The 21059-nt window shown below is 39.4% G+C and overlaps 1 protein-coding gene across 2 annotated transcripts in view; it reads right to left on the bottom strand.

Moving 5' to 3' along the window:
* LOC118812121 (zinc fingers and homeoboxes protein 2) overlaps positions 1-21059 on the bottom strand; it is a 39814-nt gene that overhangs the window by 8441 nt on the left and 10314 nt on the right. Inside the window, exon 2 of one of the 2 annotated variants that reach the window (XM_036576862.1) lies at positions 19498-19745. The exons of the other annotated variant lie outside the window; for it this stretch is intronic. The gene's annotated coding sequence lies outside the window, so the exon portion shown is untranslated. The remainder of the gene's footprint in view (positions 1-19497; positions 19746-21059) is intronic. 2 annotated transcript variants of the gene reach the window in all.

Below are 21059 nucleotides of genomic sequence, written 5' to 3'. Positions count from 1 at the left end.
AAATTGCTTGAACACCGAAGTTTGCTTAGCTAGCTTATTAGCTCAATGAGGCTAGCCTAGCTGAAGTGCATGCCTACTAAAAATTTTCTCTTTGTTGTTCCTTCCCCATATGACCCTTGATGACCCCATGTTAACCAAGACCTTAGGAACCCTTTTAGAAGTTACCTTAATGTATCATTATAAGGTATAACGTATCAGACAAAGATCTGAACACAGGTCCCTGGGAACACAGGCACACTAATTTGAGTGCCTTAAGGACATGTGAATGAGAAGGCAGAGGCAGCACTGCTTTTGTTGCTAAATAGGCTCGACTAATTCCAACAGTTCCAACAACAGGTCAAAGGTATTTCTCAGGTTAATCACACTCGGGGTGTGTGCTCTTGTATCATGCCTGTACTAAAGGCCGTCTCTATGTTATGGTGTACATTTTAGGACATCCTCACACCACAGCATAACAACTTCAGCCTTGCGAGAAACACACTGTAGCGTCCCGCTACTGGCTGCGGATTCGCAGGAGGTGTGGCTATGCTTCTTCTTTTACACAGACGCCACAATATGAGTAAAACATGTCTCAGCTCTCATTTATCAGCAAAATGGGTTCTTTTAAAAGGCCTCAGGAGAAAGCCTTCAGACTAAGTGGCCACAAACTCTCAGATTGTAAAGTTTGTGTGAACTTCGCAATCCTGTTTTTTCTTACTAAATTAATTACAGTTTTGTTACCAAATTGATGATAGTTTACTACAACCAAATCTTTTACTGAACTGTTCTTTTATTACGTTCTTTTATTTGACAAAGTTTAGGCCTCTACTGACACAGTATCACTTCCGCTTCGGTGTAAGTGACCATCGCAAAATTACTGGACGAAAAGGTAAAGCAAAGAAGAAAAAATACTTTACCTAGGTTTAACTATTTAATGTGATTATTTTTCAAATGGTTACCTAAATAAGAAGACTCCGTATCAGTGGTCAAAAATGTTTCCCAATACTTGACGTGCAGATCTCAAATATGAATGGAATTTAAAAATGTGCAATAGACATCTTAAGTGGTATCACATCAATGCATTAACCCAAAGGGGATGGAACACGGGGAACGGCAGATTTAGAAGAGAGGATGATTGTCTCCTCTTGAATCCCTCCTTAAACTGAGCCCTGGTTATCATGATGACCTATGTCTCAATACCCTTTTCTCAATACCCTTTTATCCCATTGCTATCGTCAGTGCTTCCAGAACACTGAACAAGACTAATTTAGATCAATTAGAGAGCCTGTAAACAGCAACAACCAGTTTATTGTAACCAAAACCACACAGCAACAAGCAGCTGACTGAACGTCAGCCTATTATCTTATTTTATTGTTTTATTTTTACCAAATTGTTTCATTTTTCCTCCTGTCCCTTCAAAAAATATATATTTTTTTTTACCAGTACTAAAATAAAAATAAATTGGACTCACAGTTCTTCATAGCCCTTTTTATATATGTGTTGTTTTGCGGGTATATTTCGTCCATTCTTTGTTAGCAATTCTCAGAAAAATGAAATAAAGAAATCTAAAATGTTGTGATGCACAGCCCAGCACCAGAACTAAATTATAAGGGGGGCAAACAAAAACCACACAGAGGGGTGGGCAACGCATTCACACAGCAGGAAAAAAAGGAAAGAGGCTGAGAAATCTACAGTAGATGGGTTCAAAGAAGCCACACATTCAGGAGACGCTCCACAGCACTTCCACATTTATAGCAATTCACCAAAGGTCCACCTATCTAGGAAATCTGTCTGCTGACTTATCTCGCTACGACATTCTGCACATCCTGCCAAATTGGGCAGATTTCGGTTGGATTTGGTGGGAGGAATAGTGCTTCGGAGAAATTTGGATTGGTTTGTCATTATTTTGAGTTTAAAAAATCAAATCAAGCAAAACTTCAAACGACATACGGTGATGTCACTACTGTTGAGAGGAGGCCGTAGCCTCATTCACAATCAACAGCAGTTCACCTCAGTTTTTTTTCTTTATTGATGTAATGAATGTGCATTCAGACCCAACTCGGCACAGATTATCCAGTTCCCTCTGCATTACTGACTGTACACAGTTCTGTTACAGTAGGACACTGGAATGACCCGTGATCAGCTTTGCAGAGCCTGTAAAGGTAAACACGTTCTAAAAAAATTTGTACGGGGAATAATTATGCATGCACTACTATTGCTGTTCATTTTCATTTACCTTTCTGATTGCCTAGCATCCTATTGTATACAAAGCATTTAAAAAATGTTAATCTTGTGAAGAAATGTGTTATCATATCATATCATATAAATTGATTATTTTGTTAATGACTTAGTTTATTTGTCCAGGCATCTCTTGGCAGATGTTTGGCAGGGATGCTAAAATGACAGAAATGCTTTTGGTACTTCAAAGATAAAACGATTTGTTTAAAAGGCTGTGGCATTTAGCGACAACTTAAATAATCATCTGCAAATGTTCGAAGGCAAGACATCAGCGGTTAATGTTCCCAGAAGCTTATTATTCATGTCATGAAGGTTAAATGCAATATTGTTTCCTATTATGGTTAAAATGACCTTTTTAATACCACTTGTGGTTAACTGTGCAGTAGCGCGTACAAAGTTTAGTTTAATTTTTTGGCCCCTCTCAACTACAGGAACGTGCAAAATAGCAGGTCTAGAGGGGCGTGATGATTGGTTGGTGGGCATTGCCCTATAAAATGACTTGCTGACACCAGGCCTGGTGATACATATTGTTTCATGAAAAAATATCGCAATATTATGCACTATTTTTGCATCCCTTGAAGAGATTCCAATCTGCTGCAGGTTTTTTTTTGTTGTATTATCTGAACACTACATTAGCAATACTGTCAACAAGTCAACAACAGGTGGAGACATCTAAAGGACTTTGGGTTAATGATGCCCTACATATATCTGTTATATCTGCTTCTATGAGCCAAAAAGACAATACATTATATATTATTGTAGCTCTTTTTGACACTGACCACCCTGAAAGCAGTGGTTTGATGGCTGTGGGTTACCTAATGTTATGCTACCACATTTAGCTGTTTTAATGAAGTCTATAATATTCAGAACCGCAAACAAAGACAAAAAAAAACCATTATATTAAATACTGGAACAGCTTGTACACAGTACTGACCTCCACCACAGAACACAGGGAACATACAGAGTTCATTTACTGACTCATATCTAACCACATACAGTGCTGTGTAAAAAATATTTGCCCCTCACCCGATTTCTTCTATTTTTGATCTGAGTTTGTCAAATTTAAATGTTTCAGATCATCCAACTAATTTTAATATAAGATAAATACATGAGTAAACTCAAAATGAAGCTTTTACATGATCGTTTCATTTACTGAAGATAAAGGTTTATTCAAAACCTATATCACCCATGTGAAAAAGTAATTGCCCCCCAGGCCTAATAACTGGTTGTGCCACCCTTTGCTGTAACAAGTTGCGATGAGTCTTTTACATCACTGTGAAGGAATTTTGGCCCACTCTTCTTTGCACAACTGTTTTAATTTGGCTACATTGGGGGGCTTCCTGTTTAAGGTCTTGCCACACAATCTGAACGGGATTCAAGACAGGACTTTGACTTAACCACTCCAAAACCTTAATTTTGTTCCTTTTGAGCCATTCAGAGGTGGATGTGCTTGTGGGCTCTGGATCATTGTCCCGCTGCCTAACCCAACTGCACTTGAGCTTTAGGTCACGAACTGGAGGCCGGACTTTCGCCTTCAGGATTTTTTGACAGAGAGCAGAATTCATGGTTCCATCAGTTATGCCAAGTCGTCCAGGTCCTGCAGCAGCAAAGCAGCCCCGGATCACACTACCACCACCATGTTTGACTGTTGGTATCAGGTTCTAATGGCGGAATGCAGTGTTAGCTTTATGCCAGATGTAACGGAACCCATGTCTCTCAAAAAGTTCCACCTTTGACTCATCAGTCCACAGAAAATTATCCCAAAAGCCTTGGGGATCATCTAGATGTTTTTGGCAAATGCAAGATGAGCCTTTTGGTTCTTTTTGGTCAGTGGTGGTTTGCACCTTGAAGCTCTCCCATGAATGCCATTTTTACCCAGTGTCTTTCTTATTATTTGAATTGTGTGAATTGACCTTAACTGAAGCAAGTTAGACCTGCAGTTTTTCAGATTGTCAGTTGGGTTCTTTTGTGACCTCCTGGATGAACTGTTGATGCGCTCTTGGTGAAATTTTGTTAGGCCAGCCACTCCTGGGAAGGTTTAGCACTGTTCCAGGTGTTCTCCATTTGTGCATATTGGCTCTCACTGTGGTTCTCTGGAGTCCCAGAGCCTTAGCAATGGCTTTGTAACCCTTTCCAGGTAGATTTCAATAACATTCAAGTGTGACAAACATAAAAAAAAATAGAAGAAATCGAGAAGGGGCAAATACTTTTTCACAGCACTGTATGAACTAGTAGTTTGTCAGTTAGTGATGAAATGCACTTTCATCACATTCAGTCACAAACAGAGCAGCTAACTCTACCTAGCCGACTAGCTATTTTTTCCACAATGTTTTGAGTGTAAACATGATGACAGCTACACAACTAGTAGGCAAGCTAGTCAGCCATATGCTAGGCAGCTTTCTCTCCTTATCCTGCTCTCTTTTTGAGTAAAAGAACCCAGCCTTTGGCCTGCTGTAGCTATAGCAACATCATTTGGATTGTCAGAATGCACTATTGGCTCACTGATATGGGACAGCTGATTACAGTTAACTCTACAGTTTTAAAACTACATGGCAACAGCATGTCAGCAAACACACAATCAGTCCTTACGTCTTATTGTGCAACAGCCTATTTCTACCTAGCCATCACGATTTCAATGCATATACATAATGCATAACGCACACACATAATGCAAGATTTGCCATTGCACATATTTACTGTACACATGCACACCACTGTGAACGTTCGCAATTTCTACAGCTGTCAAAAAAGAAGGCTCAGCAGTGTCCAGAAATATGGATCCAGTTTGGGTGAAAACCATTCCAGCAGCTCATATGGAAAAGCTGGAGGGCGCTTAATCAAATCAATATACACAGCACAAAACAAAGACAATCAAACAAGTTTGCATCTGAGAGAAAACGGACATGGCCAGAGTGGGGAGTTGGGTAATGACACGCACACACAGACTCCTCTCTCTGTATTGAAACTTTGGCCCATTCTCCTGTGAAGGCTGCTGCATGTTACCTGCTCCTGTATCTGTTTTAATATAAGGTGATGAGTTCACTGTCTAACTAATGACACCTTACAGCAGCAATCTTAGGAATGTGAGAGAGAAAGAGAAAGAGAGAGAGAGAGAGAGAGAGAGAGAGAGAGAGATACAGAGAAAAAGAGGAGGAGAGAATAAAAGATATGAGGGGGGCTGTCGCTGAGCTTAAAGGCAAATTTACTGACATAATACAAGATAATACTGGATGCGTGGCTTAAGGAGAAAGAAAGAAAGCAGGAAAGAATGAAAAGAGATGGAGAGAGGTACAGAGAAAGAAAAAAAAGGGAATTTTACAGAAAAAGAGAGACAGTTTGAAAGACAGAGATACACAGACAAAATAAAAAAGAAGGAATGAATAAGAGGGAGAGAGTGATCAAGAAAAAAAGAGAGTATGAGAGAGACACAGAGAAAAAAGAAAGAAAAAAGGAAGGCAGGAAGGAAGGGAGGAAGGAATTAGAGAGAGGGGGGTTAGAGAGAGACCCTGCTGCTCCTGTCTGTAGGATAGCTGAATTTGAATGAGCACAGAATTAATTTAAATCTTATCAGAAAGGTCTTTAATACCTTATCAGTTCTGCAGAGACAAAAGGCATAATCGCTTTAATGCTCTGAACTGAGAGCCATGCACACAGAGAGAGAGACAGAGAGAGAGGAAGGGATGGAATGAAAGAAAGGAAGACACGTTGGACTACAAACATTTAATAAAGGAGCCAAACAAACACACACACACACACACACAGAGCACAAAAACACACTGACAGAATCAGTAAGCTACATGTTACAGGTCACATAAATGACTGAAAAATGAGCTTGCTGTATTGCCGTAACGCTTCTGTTGTAATATTGTAGTGTTGTAATGCTTTGATGTCTTAGTGCTGTAATGCTGTATACTGTAATAGTGTTGTAGTGTTGTAACGCTGTAGTGTTGTAATCCTGTAACGCTGGAGTGTTGGTGTTGCAATGCTGTAACATTGTGTTGTAATGCAGTAGCGTGGTAATGCTTTAATGTTGTAGTGCTGTAATGCTGTAATACTGTGTTGTGTAAGCAATAGAACACGAGAGGGAGTGTGTTATCACAAAATAACATCACGGCTGTGATTTGGTCGCTGTAGATCATCACAGCCATGATGTTGTTCGCGATTTCTTTAATACAACAGTTAAATAAATAAAGTAATAAATTAATAAATTGGACCGTGAACGTGGTATTTGATGTTTAAATGTTAGCCAATCCTTCCGAAAATGATAGTTCCTCAACGAGCAGCTTGCTGCTACGTCAGAGTAACGAGCTCCGCTCACTCGCTGCACAGCCGGCAGTTCGTTCTCCAGCTCCTCACGCAGACCAACTGACAGTTTGGGAATTTAGTGTAGTCTCATCTTCAGAGTCTGACCAAATCGGCTGTTGGTCAAATATGATCTTAAAAGTATCCATTTTCTGTTTGTGGCAAAGTAAGAAGTAAAAACGTTCAAATGGCTTAAGCGTCTCCTACAGCTGTCAAAGTCGTTGCTTACGTAATGTAGTCTTGTAATGTGTTGTATTGCTGTAATACTGTAATGTGGTAATGCTGTAACGTTGTTGTAACACTAATGTAATTGTTGTGTTGAAATTCTGTAATACTTTAATGTAGTGACGTAGGATTGTAATGCCATAACATTGTTGTGTTGTAATACTGTACTGTTATGTTGTGGCATTGGAATGCTGTAGTGTTGTAGCATCGTAATGCTGTAATGTGGTGCTGTAGTACTGTAAGGCTGTAATACTATTATGCTAAAGTGGTGTTACACTGTAATGGTGTAGTTTTGTAATGCTGTAATACTGGAACACTACAGTATTGCAACACTGTTAATATGTTTCTTTTGATTCACTTTTAAATTTACTGCCAAACACCACTCCTATGATAATGCTAATTTCTGCTAGCGCCCCTATGGGATGTTATACTAGCGCCAAGCTAGTGGTGGAGCATGTGAACCTATAATAGCAGTTCTAAGTACATCATGAATGTCTGAAACATTCCATATCCATTTTACTTTATATGTTAAGGTCTTACAATGACTCTTTACAGTGAAAACCTGGCATAGAACAGCGGCTTTTATTTTAAACAAACTAAAACTTAAAGGTAACATACAGCTGTCAGTGATGCATCTGGGTCTGGAGTGAGTTTTTCTTTCAGTATCACTCCTACCTGATGTAAATCAAAATGTCATTGGTCGATTTCCCAGTCAAAATATGTTTGCAGTTATGTGGCTGTGTACGGCCTTCTATCCAGCTCATGATGGCCTAATCAACGGGGAGACTTCACTTGGCTGTGTCTATTCAAGGACTGAATAATTTTCCTTTTGGCACTTCAAGACCTTAACTGTGTTGTTTACAACCAAACACTAAACACTTAAGACTACTAGTGTAATATCTGCATTGGTTTAATACAATAAGTATGATGAGTGTATGAAATAAAACTGAACTCAAAATCAAATGAGCCCTAAGAGTTCCCATTCTGGTATAATGCTGTAATGCTGTATTGCTGAAAGTGAGAGTGAAGTTAGCAGTGTAACGGTGCTGTAATAATAGTGTAATTCTGTAACTCTATCAGTGAATGTGATGAACAGTAGTTCAATGGTGCTGTAAGAAGTGTAATCCTGTAACACTACAGGTGAATGTGAGGGCAGTGGTGTAACAGCGCTGTAACAGTGTAATGCTGTAACACTACAGGTGAATGTGAGGGCAGTGGTGTAACAGTGCTGTAACAGTGTAATGCTGTAACACTACAGGTTAATGTGAGGGCAGTAGTGTAACAGTGCTGTAATAGTGTAATGCTGTAACCCCATAGGTGAGTGTGAGGGCAGTAGTGTAACCGTGCGGTCCAGGCAGAGCCAGAGCCTGGTGCTGCCGTTTGGATTTTCTGCTCAGTAACGGAGCCTCATTAGAATAATCAGAGTCTAATGGCAGATTTGGGGTGAAACCCCCGAGGAGAAGGACTCCAGCACAGAACAGGACACTCAAGTAGTTGCCTTGGTAACCACCAGCAAGCCTCAAGTGTGATTGGATGGCTGTCCTCTTCAGGCTCAGAAGCGAAAGCCACTCAAGATGAGCTTAGCGTTGATTATTGATCTGATTGATTAGCCACTGCAGATGAGACAGTGTTTAAGATTCACACAGAAACTCCAAGCATCCAGAATAACATCCACGTATTATATCCATGTAGCTCCAAGATAAAACAGTACAGGAGTTCTATTCTACAAATCAGTCCCTCAATTCAGGGGGAAGAATGCACCAGCGCATCGTGATGTACCAATTTGGAAGTGGTGACTCAACTGTTATGATTCTAGAATTTTAGAATTGATTATAATAATATTCCAAAAGGTATGTGCTTATTTGTTGGCCAAAACAAAACTCACTCTAAAAATCTAATTTTGTTTAATATTACATATTACATTGCTATTTAAATACAGTACCTTCTCCAGTCATGTCTATCTGCATATATATATATATACACACGCAGATACACATGTATGTATATAGCCTAGTCATTTTGGGCTGTTTCTCGGTCCGTTCATCATGAAATTTACACACAATGTAATGGACAACAGGCATTTTCAAATTATGACAAAAACTGAAAATGACAAAAATAAAGATATGAGGTTTTGTTCCGATGTGTGTGTGTGTGTGTGTGTGTGTGTGTGTGTGTGTGCGCGCATGTGTATAAAATAATGGCATTGAGAAATCTGAGATTTCAAATTGAACTAAATTGTTTTTGAAATGAATCATAATTTAATTGCATTGTGAGAGATTTATGCCCCTAAAATCAATTCAACAAAACTAGGCGGAGACCTCGTGTGCATTGTTTTTAATAACTCGGTGCATTAATACAGAATTCAATTGGCCCTCTGTGAGCATATATCAAGTCTTTTATACTGGCTTCAAAAGCAACTCGGCCCATCAGATGTTCAGTCTGGAACTATTAGTTTTATGAAGAATAAACTGAAACCTTCAGTCGAAACAAAAGTTTGCTGATTCACGTCTGGTTGCTCATGCTGCGTGTGTAGACTACTCTATATGAGCGTCTGGCGCGAGGCCACGAGGCTCTGCATTAAGCAGGTTTGAGATCCGTACAGCCGGCCAAGCGGCAAATAGTTTGGCTGCACACTCTGTACAGCCTGTTTAAGCGGAGATGTGGAAAACGCCTGACTCCCTCATTCTTTCGTCTTCTTTCCTTCTCCCTCTCCCTCTCCCTCTCCCTCGCTCTCCCCCCATGGACGCACATGCGGTATCGATCTGTTTACACCGGGGCGGAGCGCTGTTTGTAGTGACTCTAAACAACAGCAGGAGAAAAAGACAGACGGGGAGAGAGAGAATGGAGAAAAGAGAAAAGGAGAGAAGCTGTGGGCGCTGCTGACTGTGGAATAAAGGGATAGGAATAATAAACACGGAGGCGTCTGTGTATATACGTTTGAGCCAGCGCTCGGCGGATGGTCAGGGCGTTTAAAGATGCTTCCCGCAATTTAGGAACATCGCCACCTACAGGCTGCATGATCAGAACAGCACGGCTCCGCTCCGCTGCGTGCGTCCGTCCACCGGTCAGCCGTGTTGATGAACGTATAATGGACAGTGCGAATGTGTGGTCAGAGCAGCCTGGGCTGGATTGCTCAGTAAATGCGTGGAAGCATTCTACATGAGGGAGAAAGAAAAAAAACAGCTGTACTAACTGATACAGATGTCCAGCTGTAAAACACACGCATACACATGCAGACACATGGGGATGTACAAAGCACTGACCAGGCTTCACTTTCACAAGGACAAAATGAACCAATGTATGGACAAGGGATGCAGATTCCCAAATTCCTGTGACCGACAACTGACTGTTATTAGTTAGCGATTAACTGCTAACCGACAAGCCTAAAATCACAGATCTGACCAATGAAAACACAACACAGCACTGCGTTTATTTAAACAAGGCTTTAGGCCAGGGCCAGCTCTAGACTTTTCTAGACTAAGCAGGATTTTAAGGGGGATCAAATCTTGCTAGTTGATCTAAAGTAGAAGCTCATTTTTTAACAATGACTACAAGAAGCTGTCAAAATTATGTAAATTTATATTGTAGTGTATTGCTGGTGATCGGATACTCATTTAGCGTTTTTATAAGATACAGTTCAAACTACAGTTTAACATTCTCAGCATTTCTGATCCAAGGCTCTGGCTCACAACTCAGTATTTCTTGCTTACCCAGCTGACTAGATTGATCTAAGCCTGGTATTAGTAACAAAGCTGCTTTTTTACCATTATAAATGCTTTACTTTCTACATATTTAAATCATTTGATATCTTTTTCCTTCTTTGGTTTATCCTCCCCTTGTTTCACATGATTAGCTGCTCAAACGTCATGCTTTCATGTGATTGTCTCTGCTTTATCCCTGTATCAACGGCTCCGACACTATCAGTTAAAATTAAGTGAAGTTGAGGATTGACTCCAGCAGCAGGAGCCAAGAGTCGGCGTCGATTCCAGAAAACCCAGAGTTGTGCAACGTTAAGTAGGGCTACCAGAACAACTCTCGCAATTCAAAACCTGCCTATTCAAATATCAGCTGTTTATTGAAAATTAAATTCACTTTTTAACTGAATGCATTGGTCAAACATTTATGTATACGTTTAACTCTTAATTGGTTAATCATTAACATCCCTAGTAGAGAGAAAATTCCGACTTCTAAATAGCTTCTACTACAGTTTTTGAGCTGTATCATGTATTTTTACACATTTTTTACAGAGATTAATGTGTCATACACTATCAGCAGCAACAGGACCGAGTCTATTTGAGATTTCTTAACAACTCAACACATTTTTAGGCGAGTGTTTTGTGATTTAGACACGCCGTTTCCACACTGCTAATTGACAGGATCCAAGCAGAGACGTTCACAAGTCAATTCATGCGAGTCACGAATTTCTTAGGTGCGAATTCAAGTCGAGACTTTGAGTTTGAGGATTCTCTTTAATGAAAGGCTCATTATTTTAAGCCTTATTGAACATGACACTGCTTAGAGCTGCAGGAGAGGGGACTACAGTAACGACAGCACGTGACTGTGGCAAAACTAATAGGCAAAGTCAAACAAATAAGGTTGCAAATGAAATGTTTTTCTTCATTTACCGCTTAAAGGCTGGTGGTACTATTTAATTAGTTTTGTGCGTTTCTTCTCAGGCAGAAATTTCATGAATCTTAACTCTTGAGTCCGAGTCGAGTCACAAATCGGTCTCAGCAACTTCCATTATTTCTGAGCTCCTATCACCTTTAAGCTCCAGCGCAAACTCAAACTTCACATACCAAACATGTCTTGGCTGACTGACTGCATTTGGTGAGAGGGGAAAATTGTGTCAATTAGCTTTTTTTCAGCCATCACTTTGATGCCCAAAATGACAGAACTTTACTAAAAGTAAGATATATGTATAAATATATATTATATATTGTACAGTGGAGATGCAGGACTGACTCTGGACTGGTGAAGGACTGTATTCAGCATCATAAGGCATGACAGCCGAAGTAAAGAATAAATGGACACCACTTGGAACAAGCAGTCCTACAACCCTGCAAACAACACACATACACGCAAGTCACGAATACTCCAGCCACAGCTGGATCTGTCTGAATGACGCATTAGGATTAGTGAGAAGTGAAATGGGGGGGGGGTCTAAATGAGAAATGTTCTCACCATCAACTCCAAAACCACATCCAGGGCCACATGCAGGCAAACTCCACCAATTTGAGGTTTTCTATTACCAACGCTTCTTTATTGTTTATTTTTTCTACAAGATAGATCTTGATACTTCAGTAGTAATAGCCTCTTTTTGATACTCTTGTGTTTTAAAAATCTGTTTGAAAGCTAAAACTGGCAGCCGACCACCCACTGCGGTGGTAGCTCCACATGGTCACATTCTGAAATCAAAAATCTGTTGCTATTTTGTTATTATGTTCACTCATGTAGTAAATCAGCATAGGGCAAAATTTATTCAGTGTATTGTAAATACCAGCATTCACCATTTAAAGCATTATGATTAGTGTGGTTCAATTAACATGGAATGTTATTAAAATGGGGAAACAAAAAGATACATATGTTAGTATTCCTTAATCAAGAAAATAAGCCCCCAAAATAGTACGGTTTGTTTACCTTGAGGCAGGATCTTCCATATATGTGGCACTGTAAATAGTCTGATGGAACATAAATGAGGGAGCTTCTCCTCACTGTAAACTTACTAATCAATTATAAGTTCATACTAAGGAGGGCCTGAGAAAAGTGAAAATGTTGTCCCCAAAACTAATTTTAAAGACTATAAATATTGTTCCCTATAATTATATGCAAACATTACACAGATTCCAGTAGATTTAGTTAAACAGTGTTTTACTGACTATTATAACTGTTATAACCTTTTGGGGCCCTAAGCAGGATTTTTAAGCGGTAACTTTTTACATTCCAATGATTTTTAATATTTTTTTCTGTGTAGTTAAGTTTTTTACGAAATAAACAAAGCCGTTCAGGGTGGTCTGATGTGAAATGCTCTGCTCCAGAGAGACTTACAGAGTTAACTGTTCACAGTGGTGGTGATAAGACATCTGAGGAGTTTAATGCCTCTGAAATTCTCTTAAAGAAAAATATTACATGAAATACTTAAAAAGTCATTGTTAATATTTTTAAGACAAACTACTGCTAATAGTTTTAAGATTACAGTTTATCCTTAAAATGTATTTTTTAAATGTGATTTGTAGAGGAGGGGTACATTCAGGGTGTTGTAAGGCAAAACGGTCCCCAAAGAAAACTTGCTTGTGTCAAATTTACCACTATTTTATCATTATCATCTTTACATTACATATAAAATTCAGAAGACGTGTAGGTTCACTGGTCCCTTTAGTAAATAGTAAATAAAATGGCTATATTTGTGTTGCAGAGTTCACAACCCCAGTTGCCTCTTTGAGGAAACAAGACCTTAAAATGATTGTATGTGAAAATTCATGCAGCATTTTAGATAAAAGAGAATTTGACTTGAAAATGTAGGTGGATGATCACAAGTTCCCAACCTGACATACGAATGGCAGTCTGAGCGCTACAGGCATCAGGGTTTGTGATCCGCACCATTACTTTTTAATATATCAGCTGTACACAAATGCTGAGAACCTGAGAACAAACTTAGAATGAAAGTGAAGTGTGTTTTATGAATGAGGCCTCTGTTCTCTCATTACAAGTGTAAAGAAATTAAGTTGGTAAGTTTCTATAGAACGACACATCTCATCAAACCATTCTGAATGAATCAACAATTAAATTATACAGGTTTTTTTTTATTTAATGTTATAACACGTTTTGCTCATGCTAAAGGTTTGGATGCATTTTACAAGCTTTTGTTTTAATCAAGGAGGTAGTTTGTGTTTAAACGTAGCCGCTGATCTCATATTTCTGTAATGAAAGTGAACAACAGGTGACTGCTAACTTAAACCAAACGCAAAGTCCTTACAAGTGATTGACTCTCACACTACATGTTTATTACAACATTTTCACAGATACCAATAAATCCTTAAACCATAAAATCTGTTAATTTGATCAGCCAAATGACACATCATGGCTACAATATATAGGATGTGTAATAGAATATTCAAGGCTGATCTAATATTACTGCTCTGACTGTTGTTTGATACTGCACATGGGACTGCAGGAGTGAGCTCTTCAGACACCGAAAACCATCCTGGACTGAAGATTTACAACGGAGAATTCCCACAGTGACAGTGCAGCTTTAGTCCAAAACTACATTCGGTAAGAGTTCTGAACTAGGATCAGTTTTTGCCTCATATATCTGTAATATTAAATAAAAAAAAAGCCTCCCTCTGCCAGAGCACTGTCCCACCGTGACTGCACTCAACAGGCCAGTGATATAATCTCTAAAACTTGCAGCCTATATACAATTTTCAGACCTGAAAAAAAAAGATATTATGGGTAATTACAGAGAATCCCAGCTGAACTGAAACTCACATAGACCTAAAACTACTTTTAATGCCTTTTTAAAAAACATCTCACCTGGACCTTCATATTAAAGCATTAACAATAAATAGCCGGCTCTTTGGCAACGAGGTTTCGCAGACAGTTCTGACAGATTTTGGATCAGCGTTTAGTTTATAACCCTGCCTGGGTGTGCAATCTTCCTCCCAGGGTTGCTCAGCTAAAGTGGGTCATGCAGCGAAAGAGAACCTTACATCACCCTAAAGAAGGTCATAGCTTTATGAAACTCCTCACGGGCCACTATGTCCTATCTGTCTGCCTGTGACAATCGACTGGCTGACTGAACCTCTGACCTGCGACTGGCAGAGATGACGCAACACTGAGGGCACAAATGTTTACAAAATGTGAAACTGGTACATAAGCCAAACGCAACAGTCACTATTTTAGACTTCTGGGTGCTCCAGTTTTCACAGACAGCAACTAAGACTGCAATATATTGTTAACTGTTTTCGCAATAATTTATTAACCATGTGTTTTTAATGTAATGTCTGGCATATTTCAATAGCAACATAATCGCAATACAAGTATTTTGTGCACGTCAGGCAACTGTGAATAACTACCGTAGAGGAAAAACAGGGCACCATGTGATATTTTTCTCAAATACAGACACCATTTTGAGCCATTCTGACTAACTAGCTTGCCTGCAGGAAGGCCTAAAACAGCAGGGAGAGTCTAAGGCACTTAGTACTTGAACTTTTATACATGCATCTCAGCAATACACAGTGACAAATCAAGTTTAAGAGGTGCCACAGAAGAACCATTTTCCCCCCTAAAGAACCTTTCTATGGAACTACTTTTGTGAATGAGATGTGTGAAGGTTCTTCTAAGAACTTTGTCATAATGTGGAGGTTCTTCATACTCATACATCTCATTTACATAAATGGTTCTTTAGGGAACCTTTAGTGCCAGACAGGGTAGCAATTAAACATTTAATGTCTGGCATATTTCAATAGCAACATAATCGCAATACAAGTATTTTGTCCATGTCAGGCAACTCTGAATAACTACCGTACAGGAAAAACTTAAAACACTTTAAATTAGACATTAAATCCCTTAAACACTAGGCTTATTGTTCAGTTATTAAACTTATTATTTAGCACAAATGATTCAGTAACTACTACAAATTATCCAGTAACTAACATATAACATTTAGAATCCACTATAAACCATTCAGTATCAATTATAAATTATTCAGTAACTACTATGTGTCGTCCAGTAACTATTATATATTTTCAGATATCTACTATGAATTATCCAGTAACTACTAAACATTTATTAGTACCTATAAATTATTCAGTAACTATGAATTATTCAATAAATGCTATTAATTATCCACTATTCAATAACTACTATCAGTTATCCAGTAACTGCTAAACATAATTCTTCAACTACCATTAATTTAGTCAGTATCTACTAAATTATTATATTATTGCGCAACTACTAGAAATACAGTAATTACCATATACTATCCACTAACTACTGAACACTTTTCAGTAACTGCTACAAACTATTCTATCATCCATATTTATTCCATAATCCATAATTAATTATAATTCCATAATTATTCCATAACCACTGTGTTTTTCTTTTAAAAACTTTTATAAATGATCAGGTAATTACTACACTATTCAGTAACTGCTACAAATGATCCAGGAACTGCTACAAATGATCCAGGAACTGCTACAAATGATCCAGGAACTGCTACAAATGATCTAGTAACTGCTATAAAAGACCCAGTAACTGCTGCAAATGATCCAGTAACTGCTGCAAATGATCCAGTAACTGCTGCAAATGATCCAGTAACTGCTATAATTTATCCACTAACTACTATTAATGATCCAGTATTTGCTATAAGTTATCCAGTACCTGCTACAAACTATCATTAACTATTACAAACCATTCAGTAACTACTATAAATGATCCAGTAACTGTTATAATTGATACAGAAACCACTCTATTAACTACTAAAGTTATTCATTAACTACAACAAAAATTGTGTAGTCATTAGGAACCGAAGCATGGACCCACTCACAGGTCCTGGGAGTTAATATTAATAACTGCACGAATAAGTGAATGAATAAATGAGCAAATCAACAAATTCATTGAAAATATGGGGAGAAATAAAGCAAAGCAAAAGGTTTTTTTGTATATTTTCTCTGTTTTCTGTGTTACATGACGCTCGGGTTTTCGATCTGCTTGAGCCCAGGTTTAATGCAAACGCTCCACATCACAGCCAATAAGAGCAGAGGGCTGACCCTCTCTGACACTCCACAGAACAAATAAACACGCTCAAGAGGAGTCCACCCCCGCCTCCTCATCCAACCAGATTTATTACAGCGCATTAGCAGCACAGGAATTTCATCCGCAGCCAAGCTCAATATTGACTCCAAAGGAACTGACTCCTCTGACGGATACAGAGAGCAGGTCAGTAACCGTATAGTGCATTCACACCAACACAAAAAGTCACGTCTTGAATAGCACTGTTCCCTTTCTGGTACATATTTCACCTCTATTGAAATGCGCTCACTAGACTGAAGGCTTTTCAGCCTTTCGGTCAACAACGTTACAAGGTCAGAATTTAGCAATATCTCATGTACAGTGACTGTGCTCTCTTTCAGTAAACTCTGAGCTAGTACTGCAGCACCAGCTGAGCTGTTCTGGCAATTCCTTACAGGTGCCTTGATGAAAATGGACAGATAAGAAATGGATGCCCCTAGCTCAGTTTTCACTTTTTTCAAATTTTCAAATACATCCTTCATGCAAGACAGCTCACGAACACCCACCCACCAGTTTATCCATGCACAGAATGAAAAAGCATCAGACGTTTCACTGTAGGCAAACATTCTGTCTCAGCTGACCAAATCTACAACATACTGCGACTACAGTGCACAGTAGTTCAATATGAAAGTCTTTAAAGTAGGGATCGGCGATATTGGTGAAATTCAGTATCACAATATTTCCAGAACATATCACAGTATATACAGTATCAGATCAATAAAGCTAAGTTTGCATTAATACATTTAAGGCCACTGAATTCCTAAGAACTGCTACTCTACACTAAACAAATGCCTTATAAACCTAGATTGGGCTGTTTAGCTCCATTTTCATGTTTTAAAATGACAAGAAAAGGGAACCTCACTCATTGCTGTAAACATTAACCATATACAAACCAGATATATAGAAAATAACCCTAATATCTATTTACTGTCAGTTCCTGGACACCATGATGAAGTGCACAAAATAGAACTGAAAAGCCAAAAGCAAACCACCTGTCAACAAGAACACCACTATGTTAAAAGCATTATATCACTGATATAATATTTATTAACTATTAACTAAGTGGCTAAAACTGATAAGCAACATCATGGTATTATCAATATCACGATACACGTGATACACAAGAACTCACATGCTACTTTCCTGTTTCTAAGGCTTTCCCACACACCCATAAAGCATAAAGCCAGCACCCATTCAGTTCTCAAGGTCTTAGCTAAGAACTGTCAAAACAGCTTGTCAACAAACATTCTGTAAACATGCTGTGTGTGGAAATGGATGTGGTCTTGTTGCAGAATCGGTGCTATTGTCTGAAAAACTCCACTGTCGCAGAACCAAAAACTGCACTGATTAATGATACATTCTGCACTTAACCTAATAGGATGGAAAACTCCAGTTTTTGAGAGATTCAACACCATTTTCACTCACCCTCAAGTCTGTCAAGCAACTAGTGTGTGTTGGGTCCAACTTTATTATTAAAAAATATGTTCTTTGCCATTATCGTTCTGTGAATTGAGGTCTGCATTTTCTGGCCTGAGGCTAGAAAGCTAAACACAGTGTGCAAGACCAGTGGTTCTCTATGTGGTCCTGAGGGCCCCAAAATGGTCCACACTTTTACTCTAACCTAAATCACAAGACACAGGGATGAAGGGAAAATGTGGACCATCTGGGGGGGACCTGAGGACCTGAGTGGAAACCATTGTGCTAGACTGACAGTTGTAAGTGTGCTGTCATGTACACAGCACGTTTGGTTGATTCCGATTGCTCTGACTCATTTACAGCTCTTTCACGTATCTCTGTGTTGTTAGTTTAACCCCTAAAAATCCCAGGCTTAATACATACTAAGCCTTATTATTCAGTAACTACTGGGACTTCAAGGAAAACTGGCTAAGATATTCTATATGATAAAATTGCAGCTTTTGCCTTTTTCAAATTGCGATTTTAATGTTTAAAACAATTACTCTTTCAGCCCTACATGCTTGAGTGGTTCATATGTTCATGCATCCCATACTGTGAGATTTGGGTTAAAAATCGGCCAATTTGGCTGCAAAGAAATGGAATCGCTCATATAAATTCATGACTGGTGAACTAAAATTCATATCATGGGACAAAAACACACAGATAATTCACTTTTACATTAGTATAACTCCCTCCTCAACAGCCGCTATGCGATACACGAACTAATATCAGATTACTGGCATCCTTCTGTTGTACTGAGGCTGTTTTGAGAAACTGAGGCAGGCTCAGCACTGTGTGTGTGTTCATGCAGATGAGAAGATTAATTTAGTTGGACTCATCTGGAGTGAGAACTGGTGCTCTGAGACAGTCACATACACACAAGACAACGAGTATCTCACACATGCACACACACACACACAACCTCAATTATGCATTTTGCTCCTCTCCCACACCAGCTATAGCAAAAGAGTGAACAGCCCAGTGCACACAGATTGAGGCTGGGGCGCGGAAGAAGCGTGCGCAGACCCAGTGGAGCGACTACAGGGCAAACATTTCTAATGAGAGTGATGAACTCATGCTGGGGAATCCAAATTAGACCCCCAGTATGATGAACAGGCTTAGCCAGTCTATTTGTGGACGGGTTCTGCACTGCCTAGCATGAGAATAGGCCAGCCTAAAAGCTTGATAATTCATTCATTCATTCATTCATTCATTCATTCACTCATTCATTCATTCATTGACGCACACAAGCACACAGCATGTGATCCCTGTTAGGCTGGTGTGTACGCGTTTGTGTGTGTGTGTGTGCGGTTTACTGCCGTAGCACACTAGCTCATGTGTTTAGCAGCTGGTATTTCCATAAGAAGCATAGCCACACTTGACCGTTGCTGCTGCTGCTATGGACCCTAATTCCCTGCAAGCCCCGCCTTCAAGACAAAATCAGCCAATGAAATTAAAGCATAGGGCAAAAAAAATGAAAAAAAAAAAAAGGTATTCTATACTCACTGAACTTCTTCCTGGACTGGGCGGGGCTTCTCCCCAGGGGACGGCCTCCCGTAGCGCTCCTGCTTCTCTCTCTCTCTCTCTCTCTCTCTCTCTCTCTTTTCCCTTCTTTTCTCTTCTTTCTCTGTCCACTGATGCCAGTCTCTTTCAGTTACCCACAGAGTTTCTCTCTCCCTCCCTCTTTCTTCCTCTTTCTCTTTTCCCTCTCGTTAGACTATCTCTCTGTCTCTGGTCCAGCAGCTCTCTGGAATCTGAGACGGGAGAAAAATGTCAGCAGTAGAGGAGGGTGTGCGTGCGCGTGTGTATGTGTGTGTCCTCCCTTAGACAGGCCCTGAGACTACTACGCTTTTGTGTTTGCCAAAAAAAACTAGAAGGCTGTTACCTGGGAAACGTGTGGTATGGCAGCGGGCTGCTCAGATTTGGCAAGGTTATTTGAATGACAAACCACAGCGAATGATGCAGCGCTTTACCGAGCAAGGATTGAGCCCAGTGCAGTCAGCAGTGATGCAGCACTTCATATAGGCACCATCCGGCTATAGCCCGGCAGCAAAACGGGCCTTTATCGAGCACTCGCTAATGAAGCCCTTGTGAGTCAGCAATGGTGTGCTGCTTTACACAGGTAAACCAATGATGGCACACCAAAACTCAGAGGATGAGGAAACTGTGGCCTTCCCTTCATTTAGAATTAACATTTGAAAGGCTGAAGAGGAGCTCACCTTCGAAACTACTGCTTTGTTCAGAGTGGTGCACTTATGAACTCACTAACTACATATACACAGAGTGATTCAACAAGATTCATCTGATTTCAAAGCGCAATATTTTTACAACCGTGAGGCGCCTAGGAACCAATCAAAAGAGGGGGTCATAGAGTTTCTGGGTGTCAGTATGGCGGTGAACCTCCAACAGCTCAGAACATTTGACGTTGGTACCAACAGTTCCAAGAAAAAGGTCACCAGCATCACCAGACTGTGGGGATACGTTAAGGATTCTGTTTATGTGCCACCACTCCCAACAACACTGGATGATCGTGGAAATCGCATCCAAAGAGCTGTGAGTACAGCGACACCCGACATGCTCATTCGAATATGGGATGAGTTTGATTATCGCGTTGATGTTGTCCGTGAAGCTGGAGGAGGTCATATTGTAAATACATAATAAACTTTATGCTCCCTTAAAGCATTTACAGTTTACTGCATTGTTCTGTAATGATTTACAAGTGAAATAAATTTTGAAATCAGATGAATCTTTATAAATCACCCTGTACATATATATACATATATAAGTTGCAAAAACAACCCATTTTAAATTCATTGTTTTTGAGATGTCATATGAATCCTATGCATTGGCAAACATCCACCTATTTAGCCTATAGCAGTTTAGCTCCGCCCATTCAGTCTGAAGTTACAAGGAGTGTTTCAACCTGGAGTTGTTTTCAAACAAGACAAAAACCAGAACAATACAAGGCAACCAATCAGAACAGTAGTCTTTTACATATGCAAGGCAGTTACAAAAGTGCTCTACACTGTCAGAAATAAAGGTTCTGTGCTCTTGTTCTGTGTTCTTGT

This window comes from Colossoma macropomum, unplaced genomic scaffold, assembly GCF_904425465.1.
Source record: "Colossoma macropomum unplaced genomic scaffold, Colossoma_macropomum, whole genome shotgun sequence".
Lineage (NCBI taxonomy): Eukaryota > Metazoa > Chordata > Actinopteri > Characiformes > Serrasalmidae > Colossoma > Colossoma macropomum.
This window is presented reverse-complemented; position numbering and strand designations above follow the sequence as displayed.